The sequence below is a fragment of the Triticum aestivum genome, chromosome 1A, assembly GCF_018294505.1.
Source record: "Triticum aestivum cultivar Chinese Spring chromosome 1A, IWGSC CS RefSeq v2.1, whole genome shotgun sequence".
Lineage (NCBI taxonomy): Eukaryota > Viridiplantae > Streptophyta > Magnoliopsida > Poales > Poaceae > Triticum > Triticum aestivum.
In genome coordinates this window covers 454,150,041-454,160,213 of record NC_057794.1, presented here as the reverse complement: position 1 = coordinate 454,160,213, position 10,173 = coordinate 454,150,041, and positions in this window count along the sequence as shown.

Genomic DNA, 10,173 nt, shown 5'->3' with positions numbered 1-10,173 from the left:
TGAGTCCCTGTGACTCACAGATACTTCCAAACCAGCTTGCAGGTGCCGTTGAACCGTGCAGATGACGCAACCAAGCTCACAGAGGAGCTCGATGAAGATCTTGTCCTTTGTGTTGTTTCGCTCTAGTTGATCAGTAGTGGAGCCCAGTTGGGGTCGATCGGGGACCATGTCGCATTTGGGGTTCTTCTTTTATTTTGGTTCCGTAGTCGGACCTTGATTGTATTTGGATGATGTAATGCTTTATTCATGTAATTGTGTGAAGTGGCGATTGTAAGCCAACTATGTATCTCTTTCCCTTATGTATTACATGGGTTGTGTGATGATTACCTCACTTGCGACATTGCTTTCAATGCGGTTATGCCTCTAAGTCGTGCTTTGACACGTGGGAGATATAGCCGCATCGAGGGTGTTACACAAGGCAAATGAAAAACTAACAAAAGTAAAAGACTCTCTCTCTCTCTCAGCCTATGATCTATACACTTTCTCCCCCTTTGGAAACAAGTTACCAAAAAGTTTGAAAACGTATAGTGCTATATGACACTCTAGGCATGATCTCCGGGAGCTCCTGAAGGGGTCTTCTAGCTTGTAGCTCCAGTGTGCGTAGATGGCGTTGAGAGGAGTCCATCTGCAAATGCTTCAGCTGATGTTTGTGGAGCTGGTGGAGTTGACACTGGAGGAGAAACTGTGGCTGTGGTGGCAGGAGCAGAATGAGCAGGCCTCAAGTCTGCAACTAGCTCAGTAGCAGACCTCTGTGCCCTTGGCACTAACTGGAATCTATCTGTAGTAGGTCTGTCATCACTATCCTCAGCATCATTGCTCAGCTTCGCAACAATAGTCTGAATCTCAGTGACCTTCACATCAATGTTGTACATCTTATCTTCAACAATCCTGTCTAAGCTCTCCTGATTCTTAGTCAAGTTGGCTAGACTCTTCTCAATCCTCGGGATAGCTTCTAGCAGATATGTGAGCTAATCTTGTTTAGTCTTGAGATTCACAATAGATGCATATGGAGCACTTGCTGCCTTTGTTTGTTTAGTAGCCTTTGCCTTCTCAGCTTTCTCCTGGGCCTCAACAGAAGTAGGATGTGTGGCATCCATGACAACTTCATTGTCCTCAAAATCTGGCCTAAGAGGTAAATGTTCTTTGTCAAGTAGATATGTTCCAGTTCCAACCTTGGAATTGATCAACACCTGAATATGTGGAGCATATCCACATGACCTCTTTCGGTCAGCACCAGTTCTCTTAACTTTCTCAAATGTCAAACTCATGACCTTGAACTTTTTGGGAACATCAAACAGATGCAACAGGTTGATGAAGTGACCACGTCCTATGATCTCTAGACTTAGGCAAGAGGGTATGCCTTAGTATGGTGTTTATGGTAGTCAGTCCAGCCAGCATAGAGTATATGGAGCCAAACTTGTGAGTCTCCAAGGCTTCATCAGGAATGGGCTTTTACATGTGAACCATAGGTTTGTGATCCTTCCTGGGTTTGCCATAAACATATGTGTCATTCTCATCTTCTTCTGGAGCATTGATGAGCTCAGCCCACTTAGAGATTGATGACTGATACCTGGTGCCCTCAGTCATCCACACTATCTTCCCATCTGGATAGACGTGTGCAGTGGAGTAAAATTGCATTATCATCTCATCATTTCACTTGGTGAGCTCTTGTCCAACAAAGCCATCAACTCCATTCAGCCTGAAGCTCTCATGAACATGGGGGAAGTAATCCTCATTTGCATCAATGTACTTCTAGCCAACCCACTTCATGTCACACACAATGGGCTTCTTGTCAAGCAATATTGTCTCATGAAGTCCTATCGTTCTCTAGTGTAGAAACGGTAATCAACAATAGTCCTCCTCCTTGTGGCATATGGATCAATCTTCCTCCATAATCTCAGACATGCATCCTTTCTCAGTTTCATGTTCTCATCCACTGGATCATCATCATTGTGGTCTAGAATCTTAAGCTTGAATTTCCTGGGCACTAGTGGCTCATCATCTTCTTGAACCTCTGGCACTCGGGCCTTGTTCTTCTCTGCGGCAGGAATGTTCCTGGTGGATCTCTTTGGAGTTGATGTCATGGGTGCAGTAGGTGGAGGCTTGGGTTTGGAGGGAGCACCAGTCTTAATGGCATCAACCATCAACTTTTGAGACTTGGCTGGTGGTGCAACAGGTTCCTCCTACTCCTCCTCATCATCATCCCTCATCATGGATGGTCTGCCAATGACTCTGGCAACATTCTTCTTAACTCTCTCCTTCCTATTTTTCTTCCCATTAGCACCTTCACCTTCATCTCTTGGCTCATGTGTGAACTCCATGGTCTCATGTGCAGCGGTAGACTTTCTAACTTTGGACATGGGAGCTCTCTTGGCGGGAGCTTTCTTTTGAAGGCCAGGCTTGGTGGTAGCAGCTGCAACATATTCCTTCTTAAGGACTCTCTTCTTTGAGGTCACTTATTCCTCAACAACAAAGTCTTCATCCTCATTGTCAGAATTTCCCTTCCTCCTTTGTCTGATAGTAGCTTTAGGCAAGTTGCTAGGGGTGCTTCTACCGCCATCATCATACATGTTGCTTGGACTAGTGCCCTCACTGAGGTTGACATGTTCCTTTGATCTGTTCTGACTGTCACTAGCTTCAGACATCTCTGCAAACTGACCCTATGAATAGATGGATACGGGTAGAAAGGATGAGCATCACAAAAGACAGCTTGTTTTTGCAAAAATTGAGACAAAATCTTAATTTTAGTTTTCTGCAGAAAGCATTTCGGAGCTACCGATATGATAATCTCGGTGACACCGAAGCACTACCAGAGTCTAAACTTGCAGTATTCGTCAGACCAATTTGTAGTTTGGTGACTCCGAGATGCAAGGGTTCCACAGAGAAATTTCTTCCAGCCTCATCGATCAATACGCTTCAGTCAGACCGAGTTGTACTTATACAATGGCCAGGGCCAATTTGTGGGACCGAAAACTTCATTTCGGTCGGTCCGAGATCAGCTCGGCGGAAACCTAACCCTAAGATTTTGCATCAAATCTAATCTAAAGGAATTCTTTGATGGATAGAATGATTTCATACGTGGAGAGAAACTAGGCAAAAACTTTGTGCATTGAATCAGAAGGGGAAATATACGCAAAGTATTCAAACCATACCCTAACTTGGTGATGGCTCGCTATGGCGGCAACAGCGAAGAGGATTTTTGTTAACGGCGGCGGAGACCTGCGACGACGACACACAGGCGGAGATGGCGATGCTACCTCTTGAGCACTTGTGTTGGTTTTCCCTTGAAGAGGAAAGGGTGATGCAGCAAAGTAGCGTAAGTATTTCCCTCAGTTTTTGAGAACCAAGGTATCAATCCAGTAGGAGGCCACGCACGAGTCCCTCGCACCTACACAAACAAATAAATCCTCGCAACCAACACTATAAGGGGTTGTCAATCCCTACACGGTCACTTACGAGAGTGAGATCTGATAGATATGATAAGATAATATTTTTGGTATTTTTATGATAAAGATGCAAAGTAAAATTAAAGGCAAAGGAAATAACTAAGTATTGGAAGATTAATATGATGGAAGATAGACCCGGGGGCCATAGGTTTCACTAGTGGCTTCTCTCAAGAGCATAAGTATTCACGGTGGGTAAACAAATTACTGTTGAGCAATTGACGGAATTGAGCATAGTTATGAGAATATCTAGGTATGATCATGTATATAGGCATCACGTCCGAGACAAGTAGACCGACTCCTACCTGCATCTACCACTATTACTCCACACATCGACACCGCAAGATTGAACCCAAAGTTAAGCACTTCTCCCATTGCAAGAAAGATCAATCTAGTAGGCTAAACCAAACGGATAATTTGAAGAGACTTGCAAAGATAACCAATCATACATAAAAGAATTCAGAGAAGATTCAAATATTGTTCATAGATAAACTTGATCATAAACCCACAATTCATCGGTCTCAACAAACACACCGCAAAAGAAGATTACATCGAATAGATCTCCACAAGAGAGGGGGAGAACTTTGTATTGAGATCCAAAAAGAGAGAAGAAGCCATCTAGCTAATAACTATGGAACCGCAGGTCTGAGGTAAACTACTCACACTTCATCGGAGGGGCTATGGTGTTGATGTAGAAGCCCTCCGTGATCGATGCCCCCTCCGGTGGAGCTCCGGAAAAGGCCCCAAGATGGGATCTCGTGGATATAGAAAGTTACGGCGGTGGAATTAGGGTTTTGGCTCTGTATGTGGTAGTTTGGGGGTACGTAGGTATATATAGGAGGAAGGAGTACGTCGGTGGAGCAATAGGGGGCCCACGAGGGTGGAGGGCGTGCCCAGGGGGTAGGCGCACCCCCTACCTCGTGGCCTCCTGGTTGATGTCTTGACATAGGGTCCAAGTCCTTTGGATCATGTTCGTTCCGAAAATCACGTTCCCGAAGGTTTCATTCCGTTTGGACTCCGTTTGATATTCTTTTTCTGCGAAACCCTAAAATAGGAAAAAAAAACAGCAATTCTGGGCTGGGCCTCTGGTTAATAGGTTAGTCCCAAAAATAATATAAAAGTGTATAATAAAGCCCAATAATGTCCAAAACAGAATATAATATAGCATGGAACAATCAAAATTTATAGATACGTTGGAGATGTATCAGGCGACGACCCGGGGACCAAGGGGTGGCAACAATGGGGTGCAGGCGCGAGGAGTTTGAAGAAATTCCAAACATTTGGTCTGCGGGATTATATACCCATGTGTTGTCGGTGGCACCGAATGGATCCAATTGGTGGCACCGAGATGCGAAACTACAGGCAGTTACAGCAACTCGGTGAGACCGAGTGGATCTAATCGGTAGCACCGAGATAGAAAAACCTAGATCGGTCTATTGTATTCGGTGAGACCGAGTTTGAATGGTTGTTCAGGCCGAAATGCATTAGAAGGTTTTGGAAGGCAACCCTTGACGGATCGGTGGCTTCGAGTGCTCCTCACCCGGAGTGTCCGAAAAAGACTGGTTCAAATTTTGTGATGTAGCATGAATAGAATTTGAGAAGAGAAAAGGCATAGATAGCTAGAGAAGGTTCTTAGGCATTCTTGTCCATCCATTTGGCCAATAAAAACAAACAATCAAAACTAAAAATGGATGTCCTCGAATGGATAAATTATGCAACCAACATGCTCACACAATAGGATAGCAAATGAAATATGTGACAAAGCATGCACAAACACTCTAGCATCTATCAAGCAATTGGCGATGACTAGGTCATCTATATATGAGTATATTGACTGAGGTGTCAAATGAGAACATTTGATCGTAGGTCATACTCATCATTTAAGCACAAGTGGGGTTACCACTTTTACATAAAGCATTGATGTGTTCACACCATTAGAGTTGTTTTAGCTCAATTTTTAGAGCAAAGCTCCCCCTAGATGTGATATCCCCCCTAAGAGGGATGAACTAACCTTGGGTTTTGTCGCTGATGACTTCATATAGATGTTGAAGATGTGGATGCTCAATGTTAATGTAGATCTTTTGGAGCAATCCATTGGAGTGTTGCACTTTCAATACCTACAAGGGTTAGGCCCACAAGGAACATACAAGGATATCCATGGACATAGAGTGAAACACACATATGATGATGTCCATGAAAGCATTAGGTTACCTTGTCCTTTTTCTTACCAATAAGAGGGTTTGTGACTCCATGAACTAGTGCAAGATATGGAAGTTGATTGCACATGTCCTCGCCAAAATGAATATGTGTGAAGTACGTTGGCGGAGTCACCCTCAAGAACACTCTAGTCCTTCTTCTCTGGGATCCAGATCAACGTGATGGGAATCCTTGGAGTTGTAGTCGTACTTGATGATGTGAAACTTGACATAGTCTTGGGAACCCACTTGACTATGGCCTTAGGAGCTTCTTCAAATGAATGAATCTCTTCTTGAAGCTTATCCTTGGCTTTTAGCTTGTGGTCTTGTGGTGGAAGATCATCTTGAGCTTGTGTTCCCTTGAAATAAGTGGGGTCATACTTCTTTTGTTGAGGATAAAACTTTGTCTTGGGGTATTGATCTTCTTCCCACTCAACTACATTGGCATTGAACTTTCGTTCAAAACCAACACCTTGATTCTTCCGACGCCTTCCTTGCTTGTGTACAATTTCCTCAAATTGCTTACTTCCGGCAAGGCTCTTGTAGAAACATTTCTCTATAATTCCCTTCAATAAGCTATTTTCTTTCTCAAGTGTAACTTGGCTAAGAGAATCATTAGTGGAATCAAGAGAACTACTAGAAGCAACAATATTGGATTTAACATGATTGTTGTTACTACTAGAGGAAGAATATTTCTTGTTCTTGTTGCTAGATTTTACTTATGGCATATAAGTAGACAAGAGGATACGTTTGGCAAGATAAGAAGAACTCTTCTTTCGAAGATCATCATTGATAGCTTTTAGGAACTCATGCTCTTGCTCTAAATTTAGCTTCTCGAATTGTAGCTTCTCATGAGTCCTTAGGAGCTCTCTGTGATCCTCTAGAGTTGTTTCATGGGCTAAATTAAGAGTGTTTAGTTCTTTAGTTAGACGCTCAATCTCCTTCTTCTCATTGTCATTCATTTCATCTTGATTAGCATGATTATTAGCAAGTTCATCATAGTTTTCATCACTAGTGTTGTCAACAAGTAAATCATCATCACCTAGGAAATCATATTCATCACTATTGAAATCAACATACTCAGGGTGTGATATATTAGGGCCTTTAGCCATGAAGGATCTTCCAATTCCTTCATTTGGTGAGTCAAATATGTCGTAGGAGTTGGATGACACAAGTGCAAGACCGGCAACACCTTCATCTTAAGTGTATTCGGAGTCGGAGTGATAACTTCTCTCGGAGCAGTTCTCGCAGTCGGAACTGGATACCCATTCACCAACGTGAGCATGATGAATTCATCTTGTGTAGCTCTTTGATGACTTACCCTTCCTTTATGAATCCTTGCTACTACAAGAGGGTCTTCGTTCATAACAATCATCTCTACTCATTCTTTCTCTTTGAGGTGATTCATCTCTTCTACTCCTCCTTTTTGGTGAATCTTCTCTTTTCTTGTAGGGAGTCGTACAGTCATTGGAGTAGTGTTCTGTCGCAGCCCCAGTCCTAGCCTTTCCTGTCTTGCATTAGCCTCCATGCATCATGTCTAATTTTTTATGAAACTTCGAAATGGGGGCTGATAAACCCTAGCAGCAAATGAAATTCAACTAGGGTCCAAATAAAATCATTTTCACTGAACCCAAAGTGCCTTCTAAAATGTTCATCATCTTTGACTTGGTCCAGAACCTCTAACAAAAATGGTGCACATTTTACAAGAACAACAGAGGGTCACTGAATTAAATCATATAATACTTGCATTTGGGCATTTAAATGCTATAGAATATTTTAAATGCCCAAATATTCATGAACTGGAATGTTTACCGTAGGATATATCCCCAACAGTGGTCATGAGCAGTTTCATGAATTTTGGGATTGTTTTAATATTTTAAATAAAGCCACAAAGTTGCACAATAATAGAAAACAAGAAGTAATAAAAAGAAAGGAACTTACCTGGCAAAGCCCACCTGGCCTGGTACTGTAGCAACCCAGCTAGGCAAAGCCAGCCCAGCCCACCAGGGGCTCCTCCCTGTCGTCTTCCACCTCCTACCAGTGGGCAGGAGGGCGTGTGGCCGTCGTGCGCGCACATGAGCCCCGGCCACCTCTTGCTTCCTGTCGCTTCCCCGACCCCCTGGAGACGCCATGCGCCCCCTGACCTCTCTCTCTCACCCGCAGCTCCTCCCCTCCTCTAGCTCTCTCCCTCGCACCACCCGAACGCGCCCGCCGCCGCCGACGTGCACCACCGCGGCCACCGCCTCCCCCTCGCTTCCCTGACTGGCTCAAGAGCTCCGCCTCGCCGCCCTAGACCTCTCCGCCGAGCCACGCGACACCAGAAACCTCCGAACGCCGTCACTGTGGTCATCTTCTACCTCCGGCATCCGAGATCGCCGGCAACCGCACCTCGTCTCCAGCCCGTCCCCGAGCCGATAACTTCCACCAACTCTTCCTCCCGCACACCACAACGCTGCCCCGGCCAACCCCGTGCGGGCACTGTCGCGGATGTGCTCCCCATTGTCGTTTTGGTTCACCCCGGCTCGAGCTAACCGCACCGTTGGACACGGACGAGTCGCAGCTGCACGTAGAGCCCCTCCGCCGCCCATTTGGTCGCCGGAGGGCAAAACCCGAGCAACGCCGCCGTCTCTGGACGTCGCCGGCGACTAACCGCCGACCTAACCCGGCTGTTAGGGGCTAATCACCCCACTAACTACCACCTGAGTTAGTGACAGCCGGGCCCCACTGCCTAACTAATCGGCTAACAATAATAGATTAAGGTTAATCTAATTGTAGTGGGCCCACGCGTCAGCTTTGACTATGCTGACGTGTACGTTGACCCGGACCCACTGGTCAGCCTCTGTCCCTGCCCTGTTACACTGACGTGCGGGTCCCACTTGTCATGTTTGACCTGGACCACCTCTGTTGACTTGCTGATGTCACACTGACGTCATGCTTATGCAGTAAATCTTTTCTGGAATTAAAATAAATCAGAAATGATTTATAAATTTCAGAAAATACCCCCAAACTTCTAAAAATCATAGAAATTCAACCGTAGCTCAGAATGAATCAATTTATATATGAAAAATTATCAAAAAAATTCAAGGAATCCATCTGTACCATTTTCATGCATGTTTGAACAATGTTTATCCTCTGTTTTGGACAAAACAAATAAAGGGGATTTAAATAATCATATATGGAGTTGGAATTTGAATCATGTATTCAAACCAACTTCATTTAAATCATAGCTAGATGCATTAGCTCAAATCACAGCATATTGCCATGTCATGATCATGCATCATATTGTGCATTGCATTGATTGTGTTTATTCTTTGTTTGCCGGTGTTGTTCCCCCTCGGTAGACGTTGTTCCGATGCTGTGATCGTTGACACTGATGAAGACCCAATGCTATATTCAGAACTGCCAAGCAAGCAAAACCCCCTTGTTCATTCCGATACAATCCCACTCTCTCGCTCCTGCTCTCTTTTACTGCATTAGGGCAACAATGATTCAACTGTTACATGCTGCGGTAGTTGAACCCCTTTCCTCTGCATGACCTGTCATTGCCACAGTAAAAGATGAAACCCACTAGCGTGAGTAGGAGTTGTTTGAGCCCTGATGTGCCTACTCATTTATGCTTGTTATCATGCCTGCTACTGCTTAGAGTTGAGTCAGGTCTGATTCATTGGGAATGAATTGGAACGTGGTGAACATGTCCTACCGTTGAGAGCTAAGTGTGTGAACACGATTTGGTAAAGGTAGCAGTGAGAGGCCATGAGGAGTACATGGTGGGTTGTCTCATTGCAGCCATCCTCAGGAACTGAGTTCTGTGTTTGTGATCCATGAACAGTTACTACCACACATTGGGCTCCGGGCGCTCCAAGCTCTCTCGACTTATTAACCGCCTTGATCTCTGTCCAGGAGTTGCAAATAGTTTCTGGTGTTTGCAGGTAGTGCTATTTTTCTATCGAGTGGCACCCGGCAGGGTGAACTTGGGACATACTAGGCACCATGGCCCCGTGTACCGAGTGGCACCCGGATGGTGGGCTCGGGAACCCTGTACACATCATTTGGGGCCATGAGCGAAACCCTGGCCGGATCTCCTTGCGGATGGAACCCGAATAGGCGATAAACCTGGACTAGAGTCTTGTGTGGTTAGTCAGGTCGTGGCCTACACCCTCGTCAGGCTTCCGCTTGAAGGTTGCCGAGATACATGATGTGTACATGGTGATAAGTGGTGAGAGCGTGTGTGAAGAAGTACACCCCTGCAGGGTTATCATTATCTATTCGAATAGCTGAATTCCTCGGATATGGAAACTTGGACCCCTTGCATAGTTCATAGACAAGTGAAAGTGGATACTCTAAAATGCGCAAGATAAACGTGAGTGCTATGGATGGCGTTCTCGTAGGGAGACGGGAGCGGATCCATAGTGGTGTATTGGTATGGTGAATATGTGGACTCGTGTGTGCCACCTCAAAAGAGTTACTTGCAGTTGTAGTTCAGGAAGCCACCGAGTCAAAGCTGGCTTGCTGCAGTTAAACTCCACCACCCCTTT